This window comes from Chiloscyllium plagiosum, unplaced genomic scaffold (assembly GCF_037043375.1).
Source record: "Chiloscyllium plagiosum isolate Xiang-an unplaced genomic scaffold, Cpla_swu_hap1 HiC_scaffold_51, whole genome shotgun sequence".
In the NCBI taxonomy this organism is placed as follows: Eukaryota; Metazoa; Chordata; class Chondrichthyes; order Orectolobiformes; family Hemiscylliidae; genus Chiloscyllium; species Chiloscyllium plagiosum.
Window position 1 is genome coordinate 35,346,307 of NW_028270189.1, and position 26,992 is coordinate 35,373,298.

Below are 26,992 nucleotides of genomic sequence, written 5' to 3' on the forward strand. Positions count from 1 at the left end.
TACCTCTTCGTAGGATATATGGAACAGTCCATCTTCCGCAGCTACACTGGCACCACCCCCCACCTTTTCCTCCGCTATATCAATGACTGTATCGGCGCTGCCTTGTGCTCCCACGAGGGGGTTGAACAGTTCATCCACTTTACCAGCACCTTCACCTGGACCGTCTCAGACTCCTCCCTCCCCTTCCTGGACCTTTCCATTTCTATCTCGGGCGACCGAATCAACACGGACATTTACTATAAACCGACCGACTCCTACACCTACCCAGACTACACCTCCTCCCAACCTGCCCCCCGTAAAAACGCCATCCCATATTCCCAATTCCTTTGTCTCCGCTGCATCTGCTCCCAGGAGGACCAGTTCCAATACCGTACAACCCAGATGGCCTCCTTCTTCAAAGACCGCAATTTCCGCCAATCGAGATCGACAATGACCTCCACCGCATCTCCTCGACTTCCCGCTCTTCCGCCCTTGAGCCACACCCCTCCAATTGCCACCAGGACAGAACCCCACTGGCCCTCACCTACTACCCCACCAACCTCCATATACATCGTATCATCCGCCGTCATTTCCGCCACCTCCAAATGGACCCCACCACCAGGGATATATTTCTCTCCCCTCCGCTATCAGTGTTCCGAAAAGACCACTCCCTCTGTGACTCCCTCGTCAGGTCCACACCCCCCATCAACCCAACCTCCACTCCCGGCACCTTCCCCTGCAACCGCAAGAAATGCAAAACTTGCGCCCACACCTCCCCCCTTACTACCCTCCAAGGCCCCAAAGGATCCTTCCATATCCGCCACAAATTCACCTGCACCTCCTCACACATCATTCATTGCATACGCTGCACCCGATATGGCCTCCTCAATATTGGGGAGACAGGCCGCCTACTTGCGGAACATTTCAGAGAACACCTCTGGGACACCCGGACCAACCAACCCAACCACCCCGTGACACAACACTTCAACTCCCCCTCCCACTCCACCAAGGACATGCAGGTCCTTCGACTCCTCCATCGCCAGACCATAGCAACACGATGGTTGGAGGAAGAGCACCTCATCTTCCGCCTAGGAACCCTCCAACCACAAGAGATGAACTCAGATTTCTCCAGTTTCCTCATTTCCCCTCCCTCCACCTTGTCTCAGTCAAATCCGTCGAACTCAGCACCACCTTCCTAACCTGCAATCTTCTTCCTGACCTCTCCGCTCCCACCCACACTCCGGTCTATCACCCTCACCTTGACCTCCTTCCAACTATCGCATTTCCAACGCCCCTCCCCCAAGTCCCTCCTCCCTACCTTTTATCTTAGCCTGCTTGGCACATTCTCCTCATTCCTGAAGAAGGGCTCATGCCCGAAACGTCGATTCTCCTGCTCCTTGGATGCTGCCTGACCTGCTGCGCTTTTCCAGCAACACATTTTCAGCTCTGATCTCCAGCATCTGCAGTCCTCACTTTCTCCTCGAAAACTTCCACTCTCTGTAAAGAAAAAAAAACTTGCCTCACGCACCTCATTTAAACTTTCTCTTTCTCACCTTAAACCTCTGCGCTCTAGTATTTGAAACTTACACATTGGAAAAGAGATTCTGACTATCCTCATTATCTGTCCCTGTCCTAACGTTATATCCCTGTACCTGGTCACCTGTCAGCCTCTGATAATCTCACAATGCATTCCAACTTTGTTTAATTTCCTCTTAACACCTAACACACCCTTAAAAACATAAAACAGGTAACATGCTGATAAACCCCTTTTGTACCCTCTCCAAAGCCTCCCCATCCTCCCTATTGTGTGGAGATGACAACTGCTCCCAGTGCTCCAAATGTGGTCAAACAGAAATTTTGTACAATTCCATCATCAGATGCAACCCACTATACCCAACGTTGTAACCGATGAAGGCCAGTGTTCCATTTGCCTTCTTTCCCATCTGAAACACTTCTGTTGCCATTTTCAGGGAGTTACTGACTTGCACCAAGATCCTTCTGTATATCAATGTCCCTCAGTATCCTAACTTTCCTCTTGACTTTGACATCATCTCACACTTGTCCAGATTAAACTCAATTTGCCATTTCTCTGCACATCTTTCCAACTGATCTGTAACCTCCTGCAACCTTGGATCGCCTTATTAATCCCAACTCCACCAATTTTCATTTCATCTGCAATAATTATATTTGTCATCCCTTTCATTTCAATTGTGAGAGAATCTGTAACCAGAGGGCAGAAAGCCCCAGCAAGGGCTCACCCATATAAGATGGAAATGAGGAGGAATGTCTTCACTCAGAGGATAGTAACTCTGTGGGAATTCCTGACTGCAGGGGGCTGCCGAGGCTGCGCCCTTAAGAATATTTACAGCAGAGATGGTCAGATTTTAATTAAACAGAGAAACAAGAGTTTTGTAGAAAAGGCAGGTAAATAGAGTAGAGGATCATCAGATCAACCATGATCTGACTGAAGGGCAGAGCATACGCAATGGGCCAAATGGCCTAATTCCGCTCCTACATCTCGTGGTCTGAACTCAAACTCAGTATGTCTTGCATAACATTATGGGTCTCTGCTCAGAAAACCCCTTTATAATGGCATTATTGGATATTTATTATTACACAGCATTTGATCTACACAAGACAATTTTGTTGATGGTTCCTTGATATGATATTATAGAAAACCATCTCATATACAATCCAGGAATCCATCCATTACAGCCCTGATACTCATTAGTTATCCAGTTGCAATGGAGACCACTGTCATACACAGTCACTGTACTGCCTTTGCTACAAGTACATTCAGTGTCCTGACTGTAACCACATTTACATTACCATCACTGGTTGGTGCATATAAAAGAATTCCTGCTAATGATTGCTGCTGCTTGCTTATTCTCAGCTCCACTCAACTAGACTCCAACTTTTGATCGTCAGATCCACGTAATGTCTCATTAATGCATTAACCTCATCCTTTCTTCACAACTTGTTGATGTTTTGCCTCGTCTACCTCTTGCGACTAGATTGGGTGGGGATATCTGGTCGGCATGGATGAGTTGGACTGAAGGATCTGTTTCCATGCTGTACATCTCATTGATTTTATGACTCAACCCCACAACGCTTCAATATTCCCTTCCCAGCGATGGTGATTCTGCAGCTACATCTCCGGAATGACAGTTCCATCATATCTGTTCACTGTCATTCTATCTGCCTTATGGCGAATACAGGGAGTCATTCCTCAGTAGTGGGGGGGGGGGGGGGGGGGGGGTGGTTGAACAGATGGGTAAAGGTTACAGAGATAGGCTTACATGGGATCGAGGCTGTTAGAGTTAAATAGAGTTACATCTGGTCAAGAATGTCAGTGGGACAAACGAGTTTGGAGATTGAAGCAATTCACAGAGATAGTGGGAGCTGGATTAGATTCTAGAGATAGGGATGGATGTAGAGAGAGGCAGGCAGTCCGAAAGGCAGAGACAGTGGGTGTTTCATGGAGAAGTGCATTGTATATACTATCAGAGATATGGAACGTTGTAGTGACGGAAGACATTTACAGTTATAAGGATGCTTCCAGGTTCTGAAGGCTACACAGATAGGAAGGAAATGAAGGATGCCAGGTTACTGGGTTAGGGAGAGTTACACAAATGGGGAAGATTGCACAAACTGAAAGAGGTTCCTGTGGTCAGGAGGGTTGAGGGGTGGGGGGGAGTGGGAGGTTTAAATAGGTTAAGATCGAAGAATTAGAGAAGGATAAGGAGGTTAAAGGTGGATGTATGGATTGGGTGAGCTGACATTGAAAGTGAGTCTTATGGGAACTGTAGAGTCACAAAGATTGGGGTTTGTACTAAGATCGGGAAATCGTCAGGGATTCCAAGGGATTACCCAACAAGTGAAGATTAAAGGGGCTGCATAGATTGGGATGTTGTCAGGACTGGAAGAGGTTACACAGAAAGGGAGGGCTTTAAGGGCTGTAGATGTTTATGGAGATAGTGGCAGGGCTGAAGCAGTTTGCAGTGACATAAAAACTTTTAGGACAGTACTAAGATACACTTAGTACTTACGTTAGTGCAATAATGGGAAGCTTAATAGGACTGGAGGAGCGAAGAAAGATACAGACAGCAGTGGTGGCTGCAGATGTTAACGGATTATAGAGAGAGTTCCAGGTTAGAGAGAGTGTGGGCTTCAGATTATGGCAGCCATTGTACGAAGTGGAATAGCCTTGGAAAATGGCGAGTTTGCAACTATAGAAGGTGCTGAAGGAACTGGAAGTGGTAAAAAAATGTAGGGATGGTTGTGGAAGCAGTTGGTGGTTAGAGATAGGGAGCATTGCAGAAACTGCAGGGGATCATACAGACAGGGGATTTCTAAGAGCAGGGGAAAGTTACAGAAATCGACAAAGTACAGTGTCTGAAGAGGGTTCAGCAACCAGGAGGTTTCAAGGTGCAGGACAAAGTTACAAAGACTGGGACAGCTCTAGGGATTGGAGGAGCAAAGATAGGGAGGGCTTTCAACCCTGTAGGATAGTATGTTACAGAGATGGGGAGAATTTCACAACTAAAGGGAGTTAGAAAGATCAGGAGGATTTGAGGTTATTGCAGCAGCTTTAACTGTATAGTTTCTCCAGAGGTATGGAGGGTTGTGGAGACTTGAACAGGTGACATAGAGGGGGAGGGTTTAAGAATAAGGAGGACATTTCAGACAAACTGAAGGATGTAGGGATGGAACATGGTGAGTGTCACAGTGGCAATTACAGCAGCTCATGAATATAACAAATAACTCGTGTAGTGATAAGGGGAGCACATTAAAGGTATAAAGATTTGTAATGTCTGAAGGAGATTATATGCACAGCAAGGGGATTAGGGACTACTAGAGTTTACAGAGACTGAGTCTGGTTGAGAGGGGAAGAGTTTATTGGCATCATTAGGATTGTAGAGACTAAATCCCATGATAGGGACGGTAGAACTGGATGGTATCCACAGCCATGGAGAATGTTAACAGGTGGAGGAGGTTCCTAAGGTCAGGATTCCTTGGGAGATTTCACATATAGTTAGATTCTCTGGTAGGAGCCTGACATAGTTACAAAGACAGGGAGGCAGTTCAGGTCTGGAAGTGATTACACAGATCTGGACAGCTCCATGGACAGAATAATTTTTCACAGATAAGGAAGGGTTGGAGGAGTTGGCGAAGTTTACCCAGATAGGGACGGATGGAGAGGTTAAAGGCAAATGCATTTAAATGGCGGGTGGTATTGGTAGAAGGAGCTTACAGGGATAGACAGGACTGTCAGGGTTTACAGGAATGAAGGAATTTAGTATCTACAGGAGAAGTTTAGGGATTAGGGTGTTAGGGGTTAGAGAAACTGACAGAGACAGAGAGCATTGTGTGGACTGGAGGAGATTCCAAACAGAGGAAGAATTATCGGGACTGGAGGATATTACAAAGATCACAAATACAGCATGTGCCAGGATTAATGCCTTGGACCTCCTGTGCTGTCTCAGTGAGGACCGTACAGCAGAGGGGAAAGCAGGACCCTCACAAGATGGTGGGATTGTAGCCTTGAATGTAGCTGTTCCTTGCCCAGCATTGTGTCTAATACCTCTATCTGTCAGCCATGTTTCTGTTATGCTGGTATTTTCCAGTCCACAGAGCCAATCCATGCTCTGAGCTCATCTGCCTTACCAGTCAGGTCTCGTGCGTTGCCAGTCAGCCAACCTTCCCCCCACCCTCAACCAAGGGATGCTGATTTCCCTCTGGTTCAAGTCCAACCCGCGCCCCCCATTGACAGGTCACCTCTACCACAGAAGAGATCCCAATGATCCAAGAACTGCCCCCGACATCTGCTTCTCAGCCACACATCCATCTGGCCTATCTTTCTATGTCTATCCTCACTGGCACATGGCACAGGGAGTAATCTGGAGATCACTACCTTTGAGGTCCTGCTTTTCAACTTTTTACCTAACGCCCGATACTCATTGCACAGGACCCCATCACTTTGTCTACCTCTGTTATGTGGACCGATGTGCACAATGACCTCTGGCTGTTCGCCTCCCCCTTCAGAATGTTCAGTAACCGGGTAGAGACATCCTTGACCCTGGTACCTGGGAGGCAGCACACAATCCTGGGGTCTCTTCTGCAGCCACACAGTCTCCTGTCTGTCCCGCTCACAACTGAGTCTCCAATAATGAGACAGGAAGTGGCAAACAGAGACTGGCTGGAACTATCTGCAGTTACGGCTATATGTGGAAAGTGGAATATGTTAAAGTGAAACAGTGAGAATCCATGGCCAGTTTGTTAATAAAGTGGGAATGACAAAGGCAGCAAGTCCAGTGAATACTGATCAAGTGATATTGTGAGTTTGATAAAGAACATACAGTGCAATAAAATCAGGTGAAGTCATTCACAAGTATAGAGAGGGCAAGGGGTCCTTAAAAAATAAGGGGCAAGCAATGGCCATGAAATATCCTTGGTAGACAGTATTAAGGAAAAGCTAGCAGATATTTTGTGTCTATAGTCAGAGGAGTCCCAGCTAAAGACTGCATCCTGCTGGAAACCAAAGGGACAATCTGTGTATGGAGCCAAAGGAAGTAGGTGATGTCTTCAATGAATACTTCCCATCTGTGTTCACACAGGAGAAAGGATTGTAGCAGGGGATTTCTGTTGATATGGTGAGGTTCGAGAATATGTTAAAATCAATAAGGAGGAGGTATTAAATGTTTTCACAGGGAATTTCACTGGAGAAATTCCCAGTGCCCAATGAAATGTATCCCAGGCTGTTATGCGAGGAAAGGGAGGAGATTTCTAGGGCCCTGGCGTATATATTTAATACTTTGCTGGCCACAGGTGAAGTGCTGAATGAGTGGAGGATCGCTAATGTGGTTCCTTTGTTCAAGAAGGGCAGCAGGGATCGGCTAGGTAATTACAGAGCAGATAGTCTGGCAGCAATGGGAGGGAAATTATTGGAAACAATTCTGAGGGACAGAATGAATCAATAATTGGAAAGGCAGGAAACAATTAGGGATAGTCAGCACGGATTTGGTAAAGGAAGATTCTGTCTGATAAATTCAGCTGAGTTTTCTTTGAAATCATGAATAACAATATTGAAGATGGCTCTGCAGATGATGTGGATTCATTGGAGTTCACTATGGCCTTTGACAAGGTCCCACATGGAAGGCTGGTCCAACAGACCAATGGGATCCAAGGCAAGTTGGTAAATTGGATTCACAATTGGTGGAGTGTTGATTTTGTGTTTGAAATTCTTTCATCAGTGGGTATACCACAGGGATCTGTGCAGGTGCCATTGCTGTTTGTATGTACATGAATACCTTGGATGTGAAAGCAGAAGGGGTCATTATCCAGTGTGCAGATGACATGAAAAGTGAATGTGTTGCCCACAGTGAAGGGGATAGTTTCAGGCTACTATCTGAAGGTTGAGGCTGGGACAGAATTTCAAGAGAGTCATTTAAATAGACAAGGCAGGCAAGAGCACAGCAGGCAATGAGAGAAAACTGATCAATTAAACAACTTTATTTCAACATAACAGGCCTAACAGGAAAGGCAAATGAACTTGGTGCATGCACGGGTACATGGGACTGAGACACCATAGATATTACAGAAATACAGCTGAGGGAGGGACAGGATTGATAGCTCTATGTTCCAGGGTACAGATTCTACAGGATGGAGAGAACAGGAGTGAGAGAGGAGGAGGATTGGAGTTTTTGATCAGTGAAACATCACTGCAGCACTTAGCGAGGATATTCCTGGGGATCGCCCAGTGATGCTGTAATGGTGGAAATGAGAAATGAGAATTGGTCATCACTTTGATATGACTGCACTACAGGCCGTCAATAGTCAGCGGGAAAAGGAGTAGCAAATATGTCGGGAGATCTCAGATATCTGTAAGAATGATAGCGTTGTAATGGTCGGGGTTTTTAACTTTCTAAACTTAGACTTGGACTGCCAGAGTGTTCAGAGCTTGGATGGGAGGGATTTGTTAGGCATGTTCAACAAAACTGTCCCAGTCAGAATGTCAATGGTCGGACTGCAGGAAGGGGTATAACCTGACCTTCGCTTGGGAAACAAGGGAGGGAAAGGGACTGAGGTGTTCATGGGGAAACACATCGGCAAATTCACAACAGTCGTATTAGTTTGAAAATAGCAATGGAAAAGAACATGGTTGGATCACAAGTTATTGATCAAAACTGGCCCTGCCTGAATCCAGAAGGTACTAGTCAAGAGCAATTAACAATTGATTGTGGAGTCTATTTGCAAGTAAAGGGACGTCAGGCAGATGGGAAGCTTTCAAACTTGAGATAAAATGAGAGTTCAGGCCAGCATATTCCTGTTAGTGTGAAGGACAATGCTGATACAAGTAAGAAACACTGAATGACTGGAGATGTTGAGGTTGACATCAAGAGAAATGGAGCACATGACACATATAGCCAGCTGGGTTAAAGGAATCCATTGAAGAACATTGCGGGTGGAGGAATACATTTAAGTGGGAATTCAGGAGGGCCCAAAGGGAACCACAGAAAGCTCTGGCAGATCAAACTGAGGAAAATATAAGTATATTAAGAACAGAAGATTAAATACGGACAGAATATGGTTCCTTAATGATCAATGGGGCCAACCAAGTGTGGAACCAGAGGAGATGGCTGAGATCCTAAATGAAAATTTCACGTTTCAACTTACTGTAAAGAAAGACTGGCAAAGTCAGGGAAATAAACAGTGATGTCTTCAAAAGAGTCCACATTACAGAACAGGAGGTACTGGAGGTTTTAAAATGCATAAAAGGTAGACGAATCCCTGGGAACCAATCAGGTACATCCCTGGATAATGTGGGAAGCTCAGGAAGAAATTGTGGTGTCCCGGAAAGAGTTTTTTTCTATCACTGACAGCCACGGGTGATGAGCTGGAAGCCTGGAGTGTGGCTGATGTTGTGCCAATATTTAGGAAAGTCTGCAGGGGAAAGCCAGGGACATAAACACCAATTATCTTGATGTCAGTGGTGCGTAAGTTGTTGGGAGTGATTCTGCTGAACAGGAGTTACATGCATTTACAAAGCAAGGATTAATTGGGGATAGTCAGCACAGCTTTGGAGTATTACATAGAATTCTGATCATCCTGATTTAGGAAGCATTATCTGAAATTGTAATTGGAGCAAAGATTGACGAAGATGTTACTGATGCTGGAGAGTTGGCAGAATCCGAGAATCTGGATAAGCTGGAAAGCAACATGAGGTAACGAGATTGCTTTGGCCGATAAGGTTAAGGAGAATGCAAAGAGTTTTCCATAGCATACAAGGACAAAAAAACAAATGGAGAGACAATGGGGCCACTCAAAGATCAGTGAGGCCATCCATATGTGGAACCACAGGAGATGGGCGCGACCCTAAATGAATACTTCATGTCAGAACGCACTGTGGAAAAAGACTAAGAAACAAAGGGAAAGAAATAATGATGTCTTGAAAATAGTTCCCATTACAGAACAGGTAGCGCTGGAGGTCTTAGAACACAAAGATAGAGAAAGCCCCAGGTCCTGAACAAGTGTATCCCAGAACATTGTGGCAAAGTAGTGGCAGGGACAGGAACAGAGATGTTTCTATCATTGTCCTTCGTATTCCATTGGGCGTAGGTGGCTGAGGGGTAATCGTATAAAGGTTTAGAAAACCTTGAGGGATACAGGTAAGTTGATTAGCCAACATCTTTACCTCAGGGTAGTGGAGTCCATAACTAGATGGGATTGAAGTGCATAAGGAGGACGTGTTAGCAATTCTGCAAACTGTAAAGATAGCTAAGTCCCCTGGGCTGGATAGGATTTATCCTCGTATTCTTTGCGAAGCCAGGAAGGAGATTGCTAAGTCATTGGCTTTGATCTTTATGTTGTCATTGTCTACAGGAATAGTGCCAGAAGGCTGGAGGATAGCAAATGTTCCTTTGTCCAAGAAGGGAAGCAGAGAAAACCCTGGTAACTATACGAGCTGTGAGCCTTACTTTGATTCTGGATGAAGTGTTGGAAAGGCTTATAAGAAATAGGATTTATAACCATCTGGAGATGAATAAGTTGATAAGGGATAGTCAACACGGTCGAGCATCGCAAACCGCTGAGATCTTTGAGAAGGTGACCAATGAGGTGGATCAGGGTAAAGCAGTTGATGTAGTGTTTTGGATGACAGTAAGGCTTGTTTGTTAAGTTTGTTAAGGCTCCCCATGGTAAGCTATTGCAGACAATACAGAGGCATGGGATTGTGGGTAATTTCACAGTTGGGATCAGAAATTGGCTCAATGAAAGAAGACAGAGAGTAGTGGTTGATGGGAAATATACATCCTGGAATTCAGTTCCTAGTGGGGTAACGCCACGATGTGTTTTGGATCCACTGTTGCTTGTCATTGAAGGATGAGTGAAGTTGCGGATTACATTAAGGTTGGTAGAGTTGTGCATAGTGATGCAGGATGTTGTAGGTAACAGAGAGGCAGAGATAAACTGCAGAGCTAAACTGAGAGTTCTCAAATGGAGTTTAATATGGAAAAGTGTGAGGTGATTCACTTTGGAAGGAGTAACAAGAACACAGAGTACTGGGCTAATGGTAAGATTCTTGATAGTGTCGGTGAACAGAGAGATCTATGTGTCTATGTACATTGATCCCTGAAAATTGTCACTCAGGTTGATAAGTTTGTTCAGAAGGCATTCGGTGTGTTAGCTTTTATTGGTAGATGGATTGAGTTTCGGATCAATGAGATCATGCTGCAGCTGTACAAAACTGGAGTATTGGTTACAGTTCAGGTCACTACATTTCAGCAAGGATGTGTAAGCTTTGGAAAGGGTTCAGAGGAGATTTACTAGGATGTCACTTGGTCTGGAGGGAAGGTCTTACAAGGAAAGGCTGAGGGACTTGAAGCTGTTTTCGTTCGAGAGAAAACATTTGAGGCAAATTAATTGAGGCATATAGGATAAGCACAGGGTGAGATGGGTTGAGAGGCTTTTTCCTCGGAAGGCAATGCCTTGCATGAGGAGAGATAGCTTTAAATTGAGGGGAGATAATTGTAGGACAGATGTCCAAGGTAGCTTCTTAACTCAGAGAGTAGTAGGGGGCGTGGAACGCACTGTCTGCAACAGTAGTAGACTCACCAACTTTAAGGGTACTTAAATGGTCGTTGTATAGGCATATGGACGATAATGGAATAGTGTTGGTTAGATGGGCTTCAGATTGGTTCCAGAAGTTGGCACAACATTGAGGGCCGAAGGGCCTGTAGTGCGCTTACATGTTCTATGGCCTAGAGGGCATAAATATGAGGTGAGAGAGGAAAGACTTTAAAGCAATTGGAGAACATTTTTAACACAGAGAATGGTGCAGGTGTGGAATGAGCTTCCAGGGGAAGTGGTGGAGAGAAGTCGAATAACAATATGTAAAAGACATTTGGGTAGGCACATGGAGAGGAGAAGGTTTGAAGGGATATGGTTTAAATGTAGAGAAACGTGTATCATTCAGGGACTCTTGTTAGCATGGAGTGGTTGGATCGAAAGAACTGTTTCCGTGCTGCATGCCTCTGTCTCCAGTTATTGGAGGAGGAGACTACCGAGATAAAGCATGTTGTAGACACTGAAGCAAGTTACAGAGATAGGGATGGTTGGCTGGAATGCAGTATGTTTCAAATATGTGGCGAGACTATCGGGAAGGGAGGAGGTTACAGAGATAGGAAATGTTATAGGAATTAAAAATTATTAAAGACACTGGACCACAAGACATGGCACAGATACAGTGTTGCAGAGTACTGAGTCTTAGTACAACTGAACTTATTGTAGGGGTGGTGATTGAGCCTGGGGTGTGTCTGTACTGTGCTACCCCTCCAGCACTGTATCAATGTCATGTCTTGTTCACAGATGTTTGGAGCCCTCTCATAGTTCTTTGCTCTATGCACTGTGAGCGATCTTACCTCACTACAGGATTTATTGAAGGCTCCAGATCTCTTTTCCCTTTGTCTGTCTCTGGCTGACTAACTGTGTTCAATGTGGTGATGGACGATCCACCCCGCAGCTAGCAAGACTATTGAGTCAGAACGTTCCTGAATACATACAGGAGACAGAGGAATAGACACAATGGGAAATTATACTGATGTAGTGAGGGTTACACAGGGAGAATGGCATTGGGCCCCACAGAGATCTGGAAAATGGAGCGATATTAAGAAAGAGCACCAGATTGCTGGAAGATGTCAGGATCACACAATTGTGTCGGAAGAATGGGTTTAGCTTCATGATGCACTGGTATCAGTGCTCAGGGATGAGCACCCAGTGAGCAGGTGAAGTGATGGCCTAGTGATATTATTGCTACAGAATGTATCCAAAACCTCAGCTAATGTTCAGGGGAGGCAGGTTTGAATCCCACCATCTGAAATTGCGACATTTGAAATCAATAGTTTCAAAAATAATAATAATCCATAAATAAGTATGAGCCCATTGCTGTTGGACAAAAAACCCAAACAGTTGTCCTTTCGAGAAGGACATCTGCCCATCCTCACGTGGTCTGCACGACATCCCCAGAGCAAAGTGTTTGCCTCTCAATGACCCTCTGAAATGGCCGAGCACGTTACTCAGTTCAAGGGCAGCTAGGGATGGGCAAGAAATGCTGGTCAGCCAGGGACACCAACATCCCATAACTGATTTAATAAATAATCCATTAGGATGGTCCCACGGGAATATGCTGGGAGCAGTGTACTGGCCAATCATGTCGGTAGGTTTATGGACATGGCTTTCAACTGACAGAGAGGATGCAGGGACAGGGTACAGGTGAAAGGAGCTTTCCAAATCCAAAGAGAAAAGGTGAAGCATCAGAACAGCATGGGGATGTGACTGAACTCAAGCAGAAAGGAACAGGATGGGACAAAGTTTAACTAAAACTGTACATCAGTGAATAGATTTGTGACAGAAAATTGTAGGAAAGAGTAAGTTATGTTTTTTTAATGGATAATGTCGCTGTAATAAGGTAGATGATTTAAGACTCAGAGATAAAAGAGATTTAGACACCAGAGAGACATGCTTCCAGGGCGAACAAAAGTATTCAATGGATCACAACCTTGTGGAAACTCAGGCAAAATGGGTTACACTAACAATAATGGTTAACAAAAAATTACAGAGAAAGCATTTGACCTCAGATCATGAAGTAGAATCTGCCTGAATGTAAATTCTGGCTACTACTTGCCAAGGACTCAAGCAGCAGAACAGTTTTTGCCACCGAACAGCATTCCATTGTTCATCCCTGCAGTACACAGGAGCTCATTGGAATTTTTGATAAAGGCATAATGATAATTCAGTGAAACTTCAAAATTCGTATAATCTGGGACAATCACCCTGACAAGAGTGATATTGCAAGAGGAGTTTGGAGAATTTTTTTCAATATTTCTTTGAATAAAACATTGTACAACTGGGTCGGGATGTAACTATCTCAGACCCACCGTTGCGCGATGAAACCTAGTGAATGCTTAATTTCACCTGGAGAGATCCTCCGGCAAATTGTGATAAAGTGCAGATTTAAGGAATATAACATCTTAAAGTGAATCACAGAAAGGATAAGCTGCATCTAAAAACAAAAATAGCCAATTACATGAGTTTGAGAGGATAACTGACCAAGATAAACAGGCTAAACAGTCTGAAATATGTGTCTGTAAATGAATAATGGAAATCATTTGAAGGAAAAGTGTAAAACACTGAACAAAAGGACATTCCATTGAAACAGACAAAACCTCAGCAAGAAATCCCCACTGGTCCCTCACTCAGGACAAAATGGATCATATTTGATTATGAGGCTGAGAAGGTCACCAAAACTACTTAAAATCCTGAACTGACAGAGTGTTTTAGGAGTAAGTATTAAAGGGATTGCAAAGGGTCTGCTAGCAGGAGGAGGACAGTGGGACGGGAAATCATTGTCACGGTTTATTGGCACAATAGGAACAGAGAGAGGTGAAGATGCTGGAGGTGGTGAGAATGTTACAGAGAGTGGTCAGGGCCTAAACAAAGCCAGTACGGTACGTTGCAGCTGGAGGGGTTTGCAGAGGTAGGGATGGACATAAGCATTTTATTTATTCATTCATGGAATGTGGGTGTCACTGCCTGGACCAGCATACATTGCCCCAATGGTAATTATCCAGAGGGTAGCTCAGAGTCAGACACACTGCTGTGGGTCTGGAGTTACATGTTAGCCAGACCAGGTTAGAATGTCACATGTCCTTCCCTAAAGGATGTAAGTGAACCAGATGAGTTCTTCCTACTGATCAACAATGCTTTTATGGTGGCTGCACCAATGTCTTGTACAGCCACACCATGACATCCCAACACCTACTCTCAATGCTCTACCCAATGAAGGTAACCATCCCAAACGTCAGCTTCACCAGCCTGTCTACCTGTGACACCACTTTCAAAGAAATGTGTACCTGCATCCCTGGGTCTCTGACTGACAACATTACCCAGGGTCCGAGCATTAACTGTACAGGTCCCACCCTGTTTTCTTCACCACAAAAGAACACTTCACCTTTATCTAATTAAACTCCATCTGCTATTCTTTATCCCTCTATCCCAACAGTACTGTTCATCCTGTTGTATCGCAGATAACCTTCTTCACTGTCCACTTTACCACCAATGTCAGTGTCACCCAAAAAAAGCTTACTTACCACAAAACCAATACTCCCATCCAAACCATTTATCCAAATGTCAAAAAACAGTGGACCCTCTACACCGCTGGTCACATGCCTCCAGTCAGAAAAACAACATGTCTCCCATCACCCTCTATCTCCTACCATCCAGCCAATTTTATATCCAGTTGACTAGCTCCTCCAGAATGTCATATCCTTTTACATTGATCTGAGCTTATTACCCAGTTTACCACATGGAAAGTAGAACACAGAACTGTACAGCACAAGACCCTTCGGCCATGATGCCATGCCAATCTTTTATCCGAATGTAAGATCAAACTCACCTACATATCCTTCATTTTACTGCCATTGATGTGCCTATCCAGAAGTATATTAAATGTTCCAAATGCATCTAATTTTACTGCCACTGCTGGCAGTGAATTCCACTCACCCACCACTCTAAATGTAACAAACCTACCTCTGAAATCTCCCCTTAACCACTGGCTAATCACCTTAACATTAGACCCCCTAGTTATGTCAAGGTAAAAAATGTCTCTCAATATTCACTCTCTCTGTGCCGCTCATCATCTTGTTCACCTCTACCAAGTCACCCCTCTCCCTTCTTCACTCCAATGAGAAAAGCCTTAGCTCCCTCAACCTCTCTTCAGAAGACATGCCCTCCAGTACAGGCAGCATCCTGGTAAATCTCCTCTTTACCCTCTCTGACCTTCCACATCCTTGCTGTAATGAGGGGACTAGAACTGAACACAATATTCCAAGAGTGGTCTAACAAGAGCTCTATAGAGCTGCAGCATAACCTCACAGCTTTAAAACTCAATCCCCACACGAATGAAATCCCACACAATATATTCTTTCTTAACAAGGCTCTCAGCTTGGGTGACAACGTTGAGGGATCGAGGGACTTGGAACCCAAGATCCCTCTGTTCCTCCACACTGCCCAAGGATCATACCTTTAACCCTGCATTCTGCTTTACAAATTCAACCTTCCAAAATGAATGACTTCACACTTTTCCAGATTGAACTCCATCTGCTACTTCTCAGCCCAGCTCTACATCCTGTCATTGTCTGTTGCAACCTATAACAGCCCTCCACACTATCAACCACTCCACCAACCCTCGTTTCATTGGCAAACTTTCTAACCCACTCTTCCACTCACACATCCAAGTCATTCCTAAACACACAAAGAGATCAGCCCCGGTAACCTCTCCCTGCAGAAAGCCACTCGTCACTGAGCTCCAGGGTGAATGCTTTCCATCTATCATCACCATCTGTCTTCTGTGGGCGAGTAATCCTGTATCCAGACAGACAGGTTCCCCTGTATCCCATGCCTCCGTACTTTCTGAATGAGCCATAAAAGTGTTTTGTCACATTCTCAATAGGTTCAATAAGATTTGTGAGGCATGATCTGCCCCTTACAAAACCATACTATCTCTAATCAAACGATGGTTTTCTACGGAGTCATAAATCCGCTCTCTCAGAGTCCTCTCCAATCATCTGCACACCACGGACAGAAGACTGACAGGTCTGTAATTCCCAGGATTATCCCTATTCCCTTTCCTGAACAAGGGAATAACATTTGCCAACCTCGAATCATCTCGTACGACTCCAGTAGACAGTGAAGATGCAAAGATCATCGCTAAGTGTGCAGCAATCTCGCCGCTCGCTTCCTGTAGTAACTTTGGGTTCATCCAGTCTGGTTCAGTGACTTATCTATCCTTGTGTTTTACAAAATTCTCAGCACATCCTCCTTCTTAACATCCACCTGTTCACATATATCAGCCTGTTTCACGCTGTCCTCACAAATAACAAGGTCCCTCTCAGCAGTGAATACTGAGGCATAGTATTCATTAAGGACCTCCCCTACCTCCTGTGACTCCAGGCACAAGTTCCCTCCACTATCCCTACCCTCACTCTTGTCATCCTCGTCTTCCTCCCATAATTGGAGAATGCCTTACGGTTTTCCTTAATCCTTCCCAACAAAGCTTTTTCATGCCCTCTTCTAGTTGTCCTACGTCCATTCCTCAGTTCCTTCCTGGTATCTCCAGGGATTCACTACAGTGTGGAAACGGGCCATTTGGTCGAACACCTCCATATCAACCCTCCAAACAGTGCAGCACCTAGAACCATCCCACCAACCTAATTCTCTCCATTTGCCCTGACTAATGCGCCGAACCTACACATCCGTGAACTCTATGGGTAATGTAGTATGGTTGTGTCACCTAACATGTACATCCTTGGGCTGTGGGGGGAAAATAGAGCACGTGGAGGAAACCAACGCAGAAACAGGGAGAATGTGCAAACTCCACACAGACTGTCGCCTGAGGCTGGAATCGAAATAGAGTCCGTGGTGCTATGAGGTCACAGTGCTAACCACTGAGCCATCGTGCTGCTCCATGTTACCCTCTAGAAACCTGTCTGATTCTTGCATCCTCAACCTTAAATAAGCTTCCTTCTTCCTCATGGCTAGATGTTCTACATCCCTTTGAACCTTGTTAAATGCTTCGCTAAAGTCCACGTGGACAATGTTCACTGCTCTGCCTTCATCTCTCTCTTGGCCACCTCCTCGAAGAGTCAATCCGGTTTGTGAAACAAGGTCTCCCACTCACAAAGTCATGCTGACCGTCTTGAATCAGCCCTTGCCTTTCCAAATATACATAGCTCCTTTCTTTCAGAATCTCCTCCAACAACTTCCCCAACACTGGGCTCACGGGGCTGTAATTTCCTGGCTTTTCCATCATATCTGTTCACTATCATTCCACCTGCCTTATGGCGACTGCAGGGAGTCATTCCTCAGTAGTGGGTGTTTGAATGGATGTGGAGAGGTTACAGCGACAGGGAGGCCTACAGGGGCTCAAGAATGTTAGAATTAAACAGATTTACATCTGGACAAGAATGTCAGTGGGCCAAAGATGTTTGGGAATTGGAGGAATTTACAATGATAGAGGGAGCTGGGATAGATTCTGGAGATGGGGTAGGGATGAATGTAGGGAGAGGCAGGCAGATTGAGAGGCACAGACAGGGGATGTTTCGGGAGAAGAGTATTGTATATACTAACAGAGTTATGGAAGGTTGTCGTGACTGAAGACGTTTACAGATATAAGAAGGCTTCAAGATTCTGGAGGCTACAGAGATAGGAAGGCAATGGAGAATGCAGGTTACTGGGTTGGAGACAGTTATACAGATAGGGAAGGTTGCACAAACTGAAAGAGGGTCCTGTGCCCGGGAGGGGTTTGGAGTTGGGAACTAAGGTGAAATTTTAAAAGATTAACATCGAAGAATTGGAGAACGATAAGGAGATTACAAATTTGTCCATAGCTAAGGAAGGGTTGTAGGAGCTGGAGAAGATTACATAGGTAGGGACCGATGGAGAGGTTAAAGACACATACATTGACAGGGAGGGTGGTATTGGTAGGAGGAGCTTACAGGGATAAACAGGACAGTCGGGGTTTACAGGGATGAAGGAATTTAGTATCTACTGGAGAAGTTTAGGAATTAGGTTGTTAGGGATTGGAGAACCTGATAAAGACAGAGACAGAGAGAATGGTGTGGACGAGAGGAGATTCCAAACAGAGGAAGGATTATTGGGACTGGAGGATATTACAGAGATCACGAATACAGCATGGGCCAGGATTGATGCCTGTGATCCCCTGTACTGTCTCAGAGAGGACCAGCACAGCAGAGGTGAAAGCAGGACCCTCACAAGCTGGTGGGAATGAAGCCTAGAATATTGCTGCTCCTTGCCCAGCACTATACCTGTGTCCTGTCTTCCAGGTCTGAATACAGAAGGCCACTAACTCCTCCATGTGCTGTTTACTGTGAGTGATCTTACCAGCTGCAGGATTTACTGAAGGCTGCAGATCTCCCTCTCCATCTCGCTCTGGCTGACGAAGCGTCTTCAATGAGGTGATGGATGAGACAGGAGTTAGGAATATCCTGATTAACTGCATGAGACAGAGAAATAGACAGAATGGGAAATTAGATTGATGCAATGAGGATAACTCGTGCAGAGTGGCACAGAGTTCAGCAGAGATCTGGAAAATCCCAGTCTCCATCCCTGGCCTGTGCTGCTGCGGTTCTCTGGTTTGGAGAATTCTGTTGATTCAGGATCTCAGACCAGCAGTAAGAGGGAGAAACACTGACAGAGGCAGCAAATTGACCTACACATCGAGGGATACTACATGGAGAGATACTGGGTGATACTACCAGAGTGCAGGAAGGTATCAGGATCACACAATCGTGTCAGAAGACGTGGTTCTGATGCAGTGGGAACTGCTCCCAGTCCTCAGGAAGGAGTCAGCCATTATATTGGGATAGGCTCCACTGGAACTGTGCCCTTGTCAATCAAATTGCTTTAAAATGACACAGATGAGGAGGGACAGGGCTTAGGATAAAGGAAATTCCCTAATCCAAAGAGAAAGCTTGAAATATTGGAAAAACATGGAGATGTGGCTAAAGACAAACAGGAAGAAACAGGAAGGGACTGAGTTTAACTGAAATTAGGTTTGTGACAGGAAATTGTGGTAAAAATTACTGTTTCTTAATTTGTGATGTCTATCTACTCGCCATCACGGAGACATGGTCACAGGGTTAACACAAAGATGGTCATCAATATTCACAGCCACACAACATTGTGAAAAACCTGAACCAGAAGGGCACCAATATCCTGGGGGGTAGGTTTGCCAGCACTCTTCGGGGGGGTGTTTAAACTAATTTGGCAGGGGGATGGGATACAGACTTGTAGTCCAGCAAGTAGGCTAGCTGTTTGTCAGGATGTCCAAGAATGTAGGGAGGCTGTGAAGAAGGTAGCACTGACAGGGAATACTTGCGGACACAGAGATGGGTTCAAGTGCGTATACTTCAACGCAAGGAGTATCAGAAATAAGGTGGGTGAACTTAAGGAGTGGATCGGTACCTGGGACTACGATGTTGCGGCCATCACGGAAAGGTGATTAGAAGAGGGACAGGAATGGTTGTTGGAGGTTCCTGGTTACAGATGTTTCAGTAAGATTAGGGAGGGTGGTAAAAAAAGGAGGGGGTGGCTTTGCTAATTAGAAATGGTATAACGGCTGCAGAAAGTCAGTTCGAGGGGGATCTGCCTTTGGAGGTAGTATGGGCTGAAGTCAGAAATAGGAAAGGAGCAGTCACCTTGTTGAGTATTTACTATAGGCCCCCCAATAGCAGCAGAGATGTGGAGAAACAGATTGGGAAACAGATTTTGAAAAGATGCAGAAGCCACAGGGTAGTAGTCATGGGCGATTTCAACTTCCCAAATATTGATTGGAAGCTCTTTAGATCAAGTAGATTGGATGGGGTGGTGTTTGCGCAGTGTGTCCAGGAAGCTTTTCTAACTCAGTATGTAGATTGTCCGAACAGAGGGGAGGCCATATTGGATTTGGTACTCGATAATGAACCGGAACAAGTGATGGGCTTGTTCGTGGGTGAACATTTTGGTGATGGTGACCACAATTCTGTGACTTTCACGTTGGTTAGGGAGAGAGATAGGTGCGTGCAACAGGGTAGGTTTTACAATTTAGGGAAGGGTAATTACGATGCTGTAAGACAGGATCTGAGGAGCGTAAGTTGGGAGCATAGGCTGTCAGGGAAGGATGTCGTGGAAATGTGGAACTTTTTCAAGGAACAGATACGACGTGTCCTTGATATGTATGTACCTGTCAAGCAGGAAATAAATGGTCGTGAGATGGAACCTTGGTTGACGAGGGAGGTTGAATGTCTTATAAAGAGGAAGTAGGAGGCTTACATAAGGTTGAGGAAACAGGGTTCAGACAGAGCAATGGAGGGATACAGGATAGCCAGAAGGGACCTGAAGAAAGGGTTAGGAGAGCTAAGAGAGGGCATGAAATACCTTTGGCGGATAAGATCAAGTATAACTCAAGGCATTTTATGCGTATGTGAGAAGCATGAGAATGACGAGAACGAGGGTGGGTCCGATCAAGGACAGTAGTGGGAGACGGTGTGTTGAGTCGGAAGAGATAGGAGAGGTCTTGATTGAGAACTTTTCTTCAGTATTTACGAACGAGAGTGACCGTATTGTTGAAGAGGAGAGTGTGAAACGGACTGATAAGCTAGAGGAGATACTTGTTAGGAAGGAAGATGTGTTGGACATTTTGAACAACTTGAGGATAGACAAGTCCCCCGAGCCTGACGGGATATATTCTAGGATTATGTGGGAAGCAAGAGAGGAAATTTCAGTACCGTTGGCAATGATCTTTTCGTCTTCACTGTCAACGGGGGTGGTACCAGGGGACTGGAGAGTGGCGAATGTTGTGCCCCTGTTCAAAAAAGGGAATAAGGATAACCCCGGGAATTACAGCCCAGTTAGTCTTACTTCTGTGGTAGGCAAAGTAATGGAAAGGGTACTGAGGGATAGGATTTATGAGTATCTGGAAAGACACTGCTTGATTCTGGACAGCCAGCACGAATTTGTGAAGGGTAGGTCTTGCCTTACAAGTCTTATTGAATTCTTTGAGGAGGTGACCAAGCATGTGGATGAAGGTAGAGCAGTGGATGTAGAATACATGGATTTTAGTCAGGCGTTTGATCAGGTTCCCCGTGGTAGGCTTATGCGGAAATTCAGGAGGCATGGGATAGATGAAAATTTGGCCAATTGGATAGAAAACTGGCTAACCGATCGAAGTCAGAGAGTGGTGGTGGATGGCAAATATTCAGCCTGGAGCCCAGTTACAAGTGGAGTTCCGCAGGGATCAGTTCTGGGTCCTCTGCTGTTTGTAATTTTTATTAATGACTTGGATGAGGGAGTCGAAGGGTGGATCAGTAAATTTGCAGATGATACGAAGATTGGTGCAGTTATGGATAGTGAGGAGGGCTGTTGTCGGCTGCAAAGAGATATGATGCAGAGCTGGGCTGAGGAGTGGCAGATGGAGTTCAACCCTGCCAAGTGTGAGGTTGTCCATTTTGGAAAGACAAATAAGAATGCGGAATACAGGGTTAACGGTAGGGTTCTTAGTGAGGTGGAGGAACAGAGGGATCTTGGGGTGTATGTTCATAGATCTTTGAAAGTTGCCACTCAGGTGGATAGAGCTTGTAAGAAGGCCTATGGTGTATTAGCGTTCATTAGCAGAGAGATTGAATTCAAGAGTCATGAAGTGATGTTGCAACTGTACAGGACTTTGGTTAGCCCACATTTGGAGTACTGTGTGCAGTTCTGGTCACCTCACTTTAGGAAAGATGTGGAAGCTTTGGAGAGGGTGCACAGAAGATTTACCAGGATGTTGCCTGGAATGGAGAATAGGTCGTACGAGGATAGGTTGAGAGTGCTAGGCCTTTTCTCGTTGGAACGGCGAAGGATGAAGGGTGACTTGATAGAGGTTTATAAGATGATCAGATGAATAGATAGAGTAGACAGTCAGAAACTTTTTCCCCGGGTGCAACAGAGTTTTACAAAGGGACATAAATTTAAGGTGAAGGGTGGAAGGTATAGGGGAGATGTCAGGGGTGGGTTCTTTACCCAGAGAGTGGCGGGGGCATGGAATGCACTGCCTGTGGGAGTGGTAGAGTCAGAATCCTTGGTGACCTTTATGCGGCAATTGGATAGGTACATGGATGGGTGCTTAAGCTAGGTCAAATGTTCGGCACAACATCGTGGGCCGAAGGGCCTGTTCTGTGCTGTATTGTTCTATGTTCTATGTTCTAAAACCAGACAGAATGGGAAGCAGGATGGGGGAGTCCCACAGTTTGGGATAACAATTGGGATTACCAGGAAAATATGTGGCCTCAGATTATCAAACAACAGGAAACCAAATTCTGAGTAATAAGAGTCAGAACTCAAAACTGGAATGATAGTGTTAAGGCCCTTTCACAGCATTCCATTGTTAGACACTGCATTAACAGGGAATAATTGGAATTTGTAATAAAGGAACTGGGATAATTGTGAGGGAATTCAATCTTCCTATCTCACTATCTCATTGGTGATGGGTCACAGCTGAGGCTGACTCTCTCCCACTCTCAGGGGGAGTCTGTAGGTGGCTGTACAGACTCTGTTACACTTGGGGCAGAAGGTGGCCGTGGGAAGGGGGTGGGTGGGGCGTTGGTGTGACAGCAAGCTTCTTGTGCTGTTTCCTCCTGGGTTCCCATTTTCACCACAGTAAGTCTCAAGGTGCTCGACACCTACCCAATGCTCCTCGCCTACTTTAGAAGATCTTGGCCAAGTAATTCCCAGGATTTACCAGATTTGATTAAGAGATGAAAAAAACGATCAATTCTAAAGTACCCAATGTTTAGAAATGTGGACGCATTTGTTAAAGAGATCGCTAAGGAGTCTCCGAGCAGGAGTGCAGTAGGAAGAGGACACATTGTCAGCGTTTAATCAGGTGATAGTAACAGGGAGAATTAAAGGTGCTGGAGGTGGTGAGAGTGTTGCTGAGAGTGCCCAGGGCCTAAACAGTGTTACAAAACCAGTACGAATTGCTACAGCTGTTTGCTGAGATAGGGAGGGTCATGCACTTCATTGATTCATTCATGACCTGAGAATGTCACCGGTTCGACCAGCATACATTGCCCCACTGCTAATTGCCCAGAGGCAGCTCAGAGTCAGCCATGTTTCTGTGAGTCTGGAGTCACATGTGAGCCAGATCAGGTATGAATGTCAGATGTCCCTCCCTAAAGGACATATGTGAACAAGTTGCACTTTTCCAGATAATTAACAATGCTTATATGCTGGCATCACTAATGTCCTGTACGAATACAACATGACATCCCAACTCCTGCTCTCAATGCTCTCCCCAATGAAGGTAACCTCCTCAAACGCCTGCATCAACAGCCCGTCTACCTGTGACGCCACTTTCAAAGAACTGTCTACCTGCATCCCTGGGTCACTGATCGACAACACTACTCAGGGCCAGAACATTAACTATACAAGTCCAACCTGGTCTGCTTTACCAGAATGCAACATCGTGCATTTCTCCACCTGCTATTCCTAACATCATTGGCCCAGCAGTACTGTTGATCCCATTGTACACTTAGATAACCCTCTCTGCTGTCCACTATTCCATCAATTTCAGTGTCACTCACAAACTTGATAACCATGATTCCTCTTTTCTCATCCAAACCATTTATATAAATGATGCACAACAGTGACCCAGCACCGAACCCCATGGCACACCGTTGGTCATAGGCCTGCAGTTTGAGCAGCAACCCTCTATGAACATGTTCTGTCTCCTACAGTCAATCTGTTTTGTATCCAGTTGGTGAGCGCTCCCTGGTTATGTGTGATCTCAACTTACTAACCAATCTGCCATGCAGAACCTTGTCAAATACCTTGGTAAAGTTCATGTGGACATCGTGTACTGCTCTGCTTTGATCTGTCACTTGTCTACTTCCATTGTCCTTTCTCTCAGAATTTCCTCCATCGACTTACCCACCTCCGCCATCAGTCTCATGGGTCTGTCGTGGCTGTCGATGATAAAAATATCTCTGCGATGAGCCTTGTAATTTCCTCCCTAGCTTCTCACAAGACGCTGGGATACATCTGATCATATCCCTTGGTTTAATGAACTTTTTTTTGCATTTTAAGACATCCAACACCTCCTATTCTCCAATGTGAACTTTGTTCAAGACATCACTATGTATTTTCCAAAATTCTCGAGCTTCCATACCTTTCTCCATAATAAATCCTGAAACAAAATATTTGTTTCGGATCTTTCCCGTCAGCAGTGATTCCACACAGACAGCCTCATTGACCTTTCAGGGGCTCTATTCTCTCCGTCGTTATAATTTAGCCCTTGTTGAAACTTGTCAAAATGCTTCTGAAAGTTAAAATATCCCCCTACCGCTACTTGCCTCCCCCACCCTTATCTATTCTGCCATTCATGGTCACATCAATCCAACGGCGTTAAAAATATTCCCCTTTTGTAAAATCACGTGTTGCCCAATGTTTCTGAGAGTCTATTTATTGTTTATTGCTGTATCCTTTACAATACTCTCCAGCATGTTCCCGACTTACTGTCAGGCTAACACTGTTTGGTTTCAGACTGACTGCACAAAGGGTTTTGGGAATCCTTGTGAATCAATCTGAAACAGGTAGCTTACAGGGTCAGCAGGTCATAGAGAAGGCAAATCAAATGCTGCCATTTATTACAAAGGGAATGGAGTCTAAAAATAGGGAGGTCTTGCTAAAACGATGCAAGGTACAAGTCAGACCACACCAAGATTATAATGAACAGTATGAGTGCCCTATGGAAAGACATTCTTGTGTTGGAGGCAGGCCAGGGAAGGTTCACTCGGCTGATCCTGGAGATGGCGGGATTTTCCAATGAGAAGAGGTGGAGTAGATTGACCTTGAACCCATTAGGGTTTTGAAGAATGGGAGAGAAATTGAATGAAACATCTAGGATTCTGAGGGGCTTTGACAGGGTGGATGCCGTGAAGTTAGAAACGAGAACAGTACAGCAGAGTAATAGGCCCTTCGGCCCACCATGGCTGTGCTGACCATGTTGCTTTCTGAACTAATATCATCTGCCTGCACATGGTCCATATCCCTCTATTCTCTGCCTGTTCATGTTTCTGTCTAAATGCCACTTCATAACTTTATTCTCACTGCCACCTCTCCCACCTCCTGAGCAGCTTCCACCCTCTCAGTACAGAAAACCAGCTTCATTCATCTCACTTAAAATTTCTCACTCTCACCTTAAACCGATGCGCCCTAGTATTTGATATTTCTACATTGGAAGAAGAATTCCAACTATCCACACTATTCACCTCTCTCCTAATGCTATATAACTGTACCAGGTCACCCCTCAGCCTCCGAGACTCACGCAAAATAATCTAACTATGTCCAAGCTCCTTATAGTGAACACATTCTGATCCAGGCAACATTCTGGTAACCCCCTGTTACACCCTGCCCAAAGTCTCCACATCCTTCCTGTCGTGTGGCGATGAGAACTACATGCAACATTCCAGACATGGCCGAATGAAGTTTCAATCAGTCACAACATGACATGCAAACGTCTGAACTCAATACTGTGACCAATGAAAGGAAGAATACCACACTCTTCCTTTACTACCACATCCTGCTGTGTTTTTATTTTAAGGGAGCTACGGATTTGCATCCAAGGTCATCTGTTTATCAATGTTTATCAATGTTTCCAATTAGTGTTGTTCCCGCTTCCATTTGACTTCATAAATGCATTACTTCACACTTGTCCCGATCAAATTCGGTTTGCCATTTCTGTGCCCAGAGTTCCAGTAGTTCCACTGCTGCAATCTTTAACAATCTTCTTCACTATCTTTAATTCACCTAACTTCCCCTAAACGTTACATGCCTTTCCAAATGTCATCTGCAAAATTCCTTATCAAACTGCTGACCTATTCATCTTAATCACAGAGATAAATTACAAACAGAAATCGCAGCACTGATCCTTGTGAAACTCCATTGGCTACAGACCTCCAATCCGAAATTCACTCCTCCACATTCCTCTGTTTACTATCACCAAGAAAATGTTGTATCCAACTTATCAACCACCATGGATTCCATGGATTGTGGTTTGATCTTCCAGGTCTCCCTTGCTATTTCTCACCTCCACCCAAAGTGACTCTAAATTTTGATTGCCAGATTAAACTGGCTCTCACTGATCCACTGACTGTATCCTTACCTAACAACTGGACCTTGATTGGCGATTTGCTGATGCTGCTGAAACCCTTCAATAATCACATCCTATGCATGGTTATTCGGCAGCCACGTCTCCATAATCATAGTTCGTATCATATCTGTTCACTACACGTAATGCTGTCATTCAATCTGCCTGTTGCAAATGCAGGGCGCGTTTTGCTGAAAGTGGGTCTTTGAGGGATGGAGAGAGATCACAAAGTTAGAGAGACGTTTGGGGGCTGGACAGGGTGAAGGATAGTTACAGGTGCTAGAGAAAGTTCGCAGGTAATAAGATTTATTGTTTGGAGGAAATTACAGAATAGAGCCGATTTGAATAGATTCCAGATAGGGATTTGTGTCGAATTGTGGCTCGTTATAGGGATTACGTTGAGCAGGGTGTAGAATCATTCACAGGATACGAGGATGTGGTACATTTAACAACAGGTAAGAGGGATAGGGATGATGGTATGGACTGGAGAATATTACAGGGATAGGGAAATTGGTATGGCCTCCAGAATATTAAACGGACAGTAAGGATGGTATGCACAGGAGAATGTTACAGGCATAGGGAGTAAGTTGTCGACTGTAGAATTTGACAGAGTTAGGGAGTGTTGTATGGACTAGACAATGTTCCAGGGATAGGGAGGGAGTTATGGACTGGAGAAAGTTAGAGGGAAAGCTGGTTTTAAGCACTGGAAGATATTTCAGTGAGCGTGAGTGTTGTGCATGTACGAAAATATGATAGGGATAGGGAGGTGTGTTG

General features: G+C 44.9%; 1 long non-coding RNA gene across 1 annotated transcript in view; it reads right to left on the reverse strand.

Moving 5' to 3' along the window:
* LOC148135155 (uncharacterized) overlaps window positions 1–26,992 on the reverse strand; it is an 81,492-nt gene that overhangs the window by 14,594 nt on the left and 39,906 nt on the right. Inside the window, exons 5-6 of the long non-coding RNA XR_015755547.1 lie at window positions 18,436–18,547; window positions 1,298–1,476 (exon numbers count right to left, since the gene is read on the reverse strand). This is a non-coding gene — a long non-coding RNA (uncharacterized LOC148135155). The remainder of the gene's footprint in view (window positions 1–1,297; window positions 1,477–18,435; window positions 18,548–26,992) is intronic.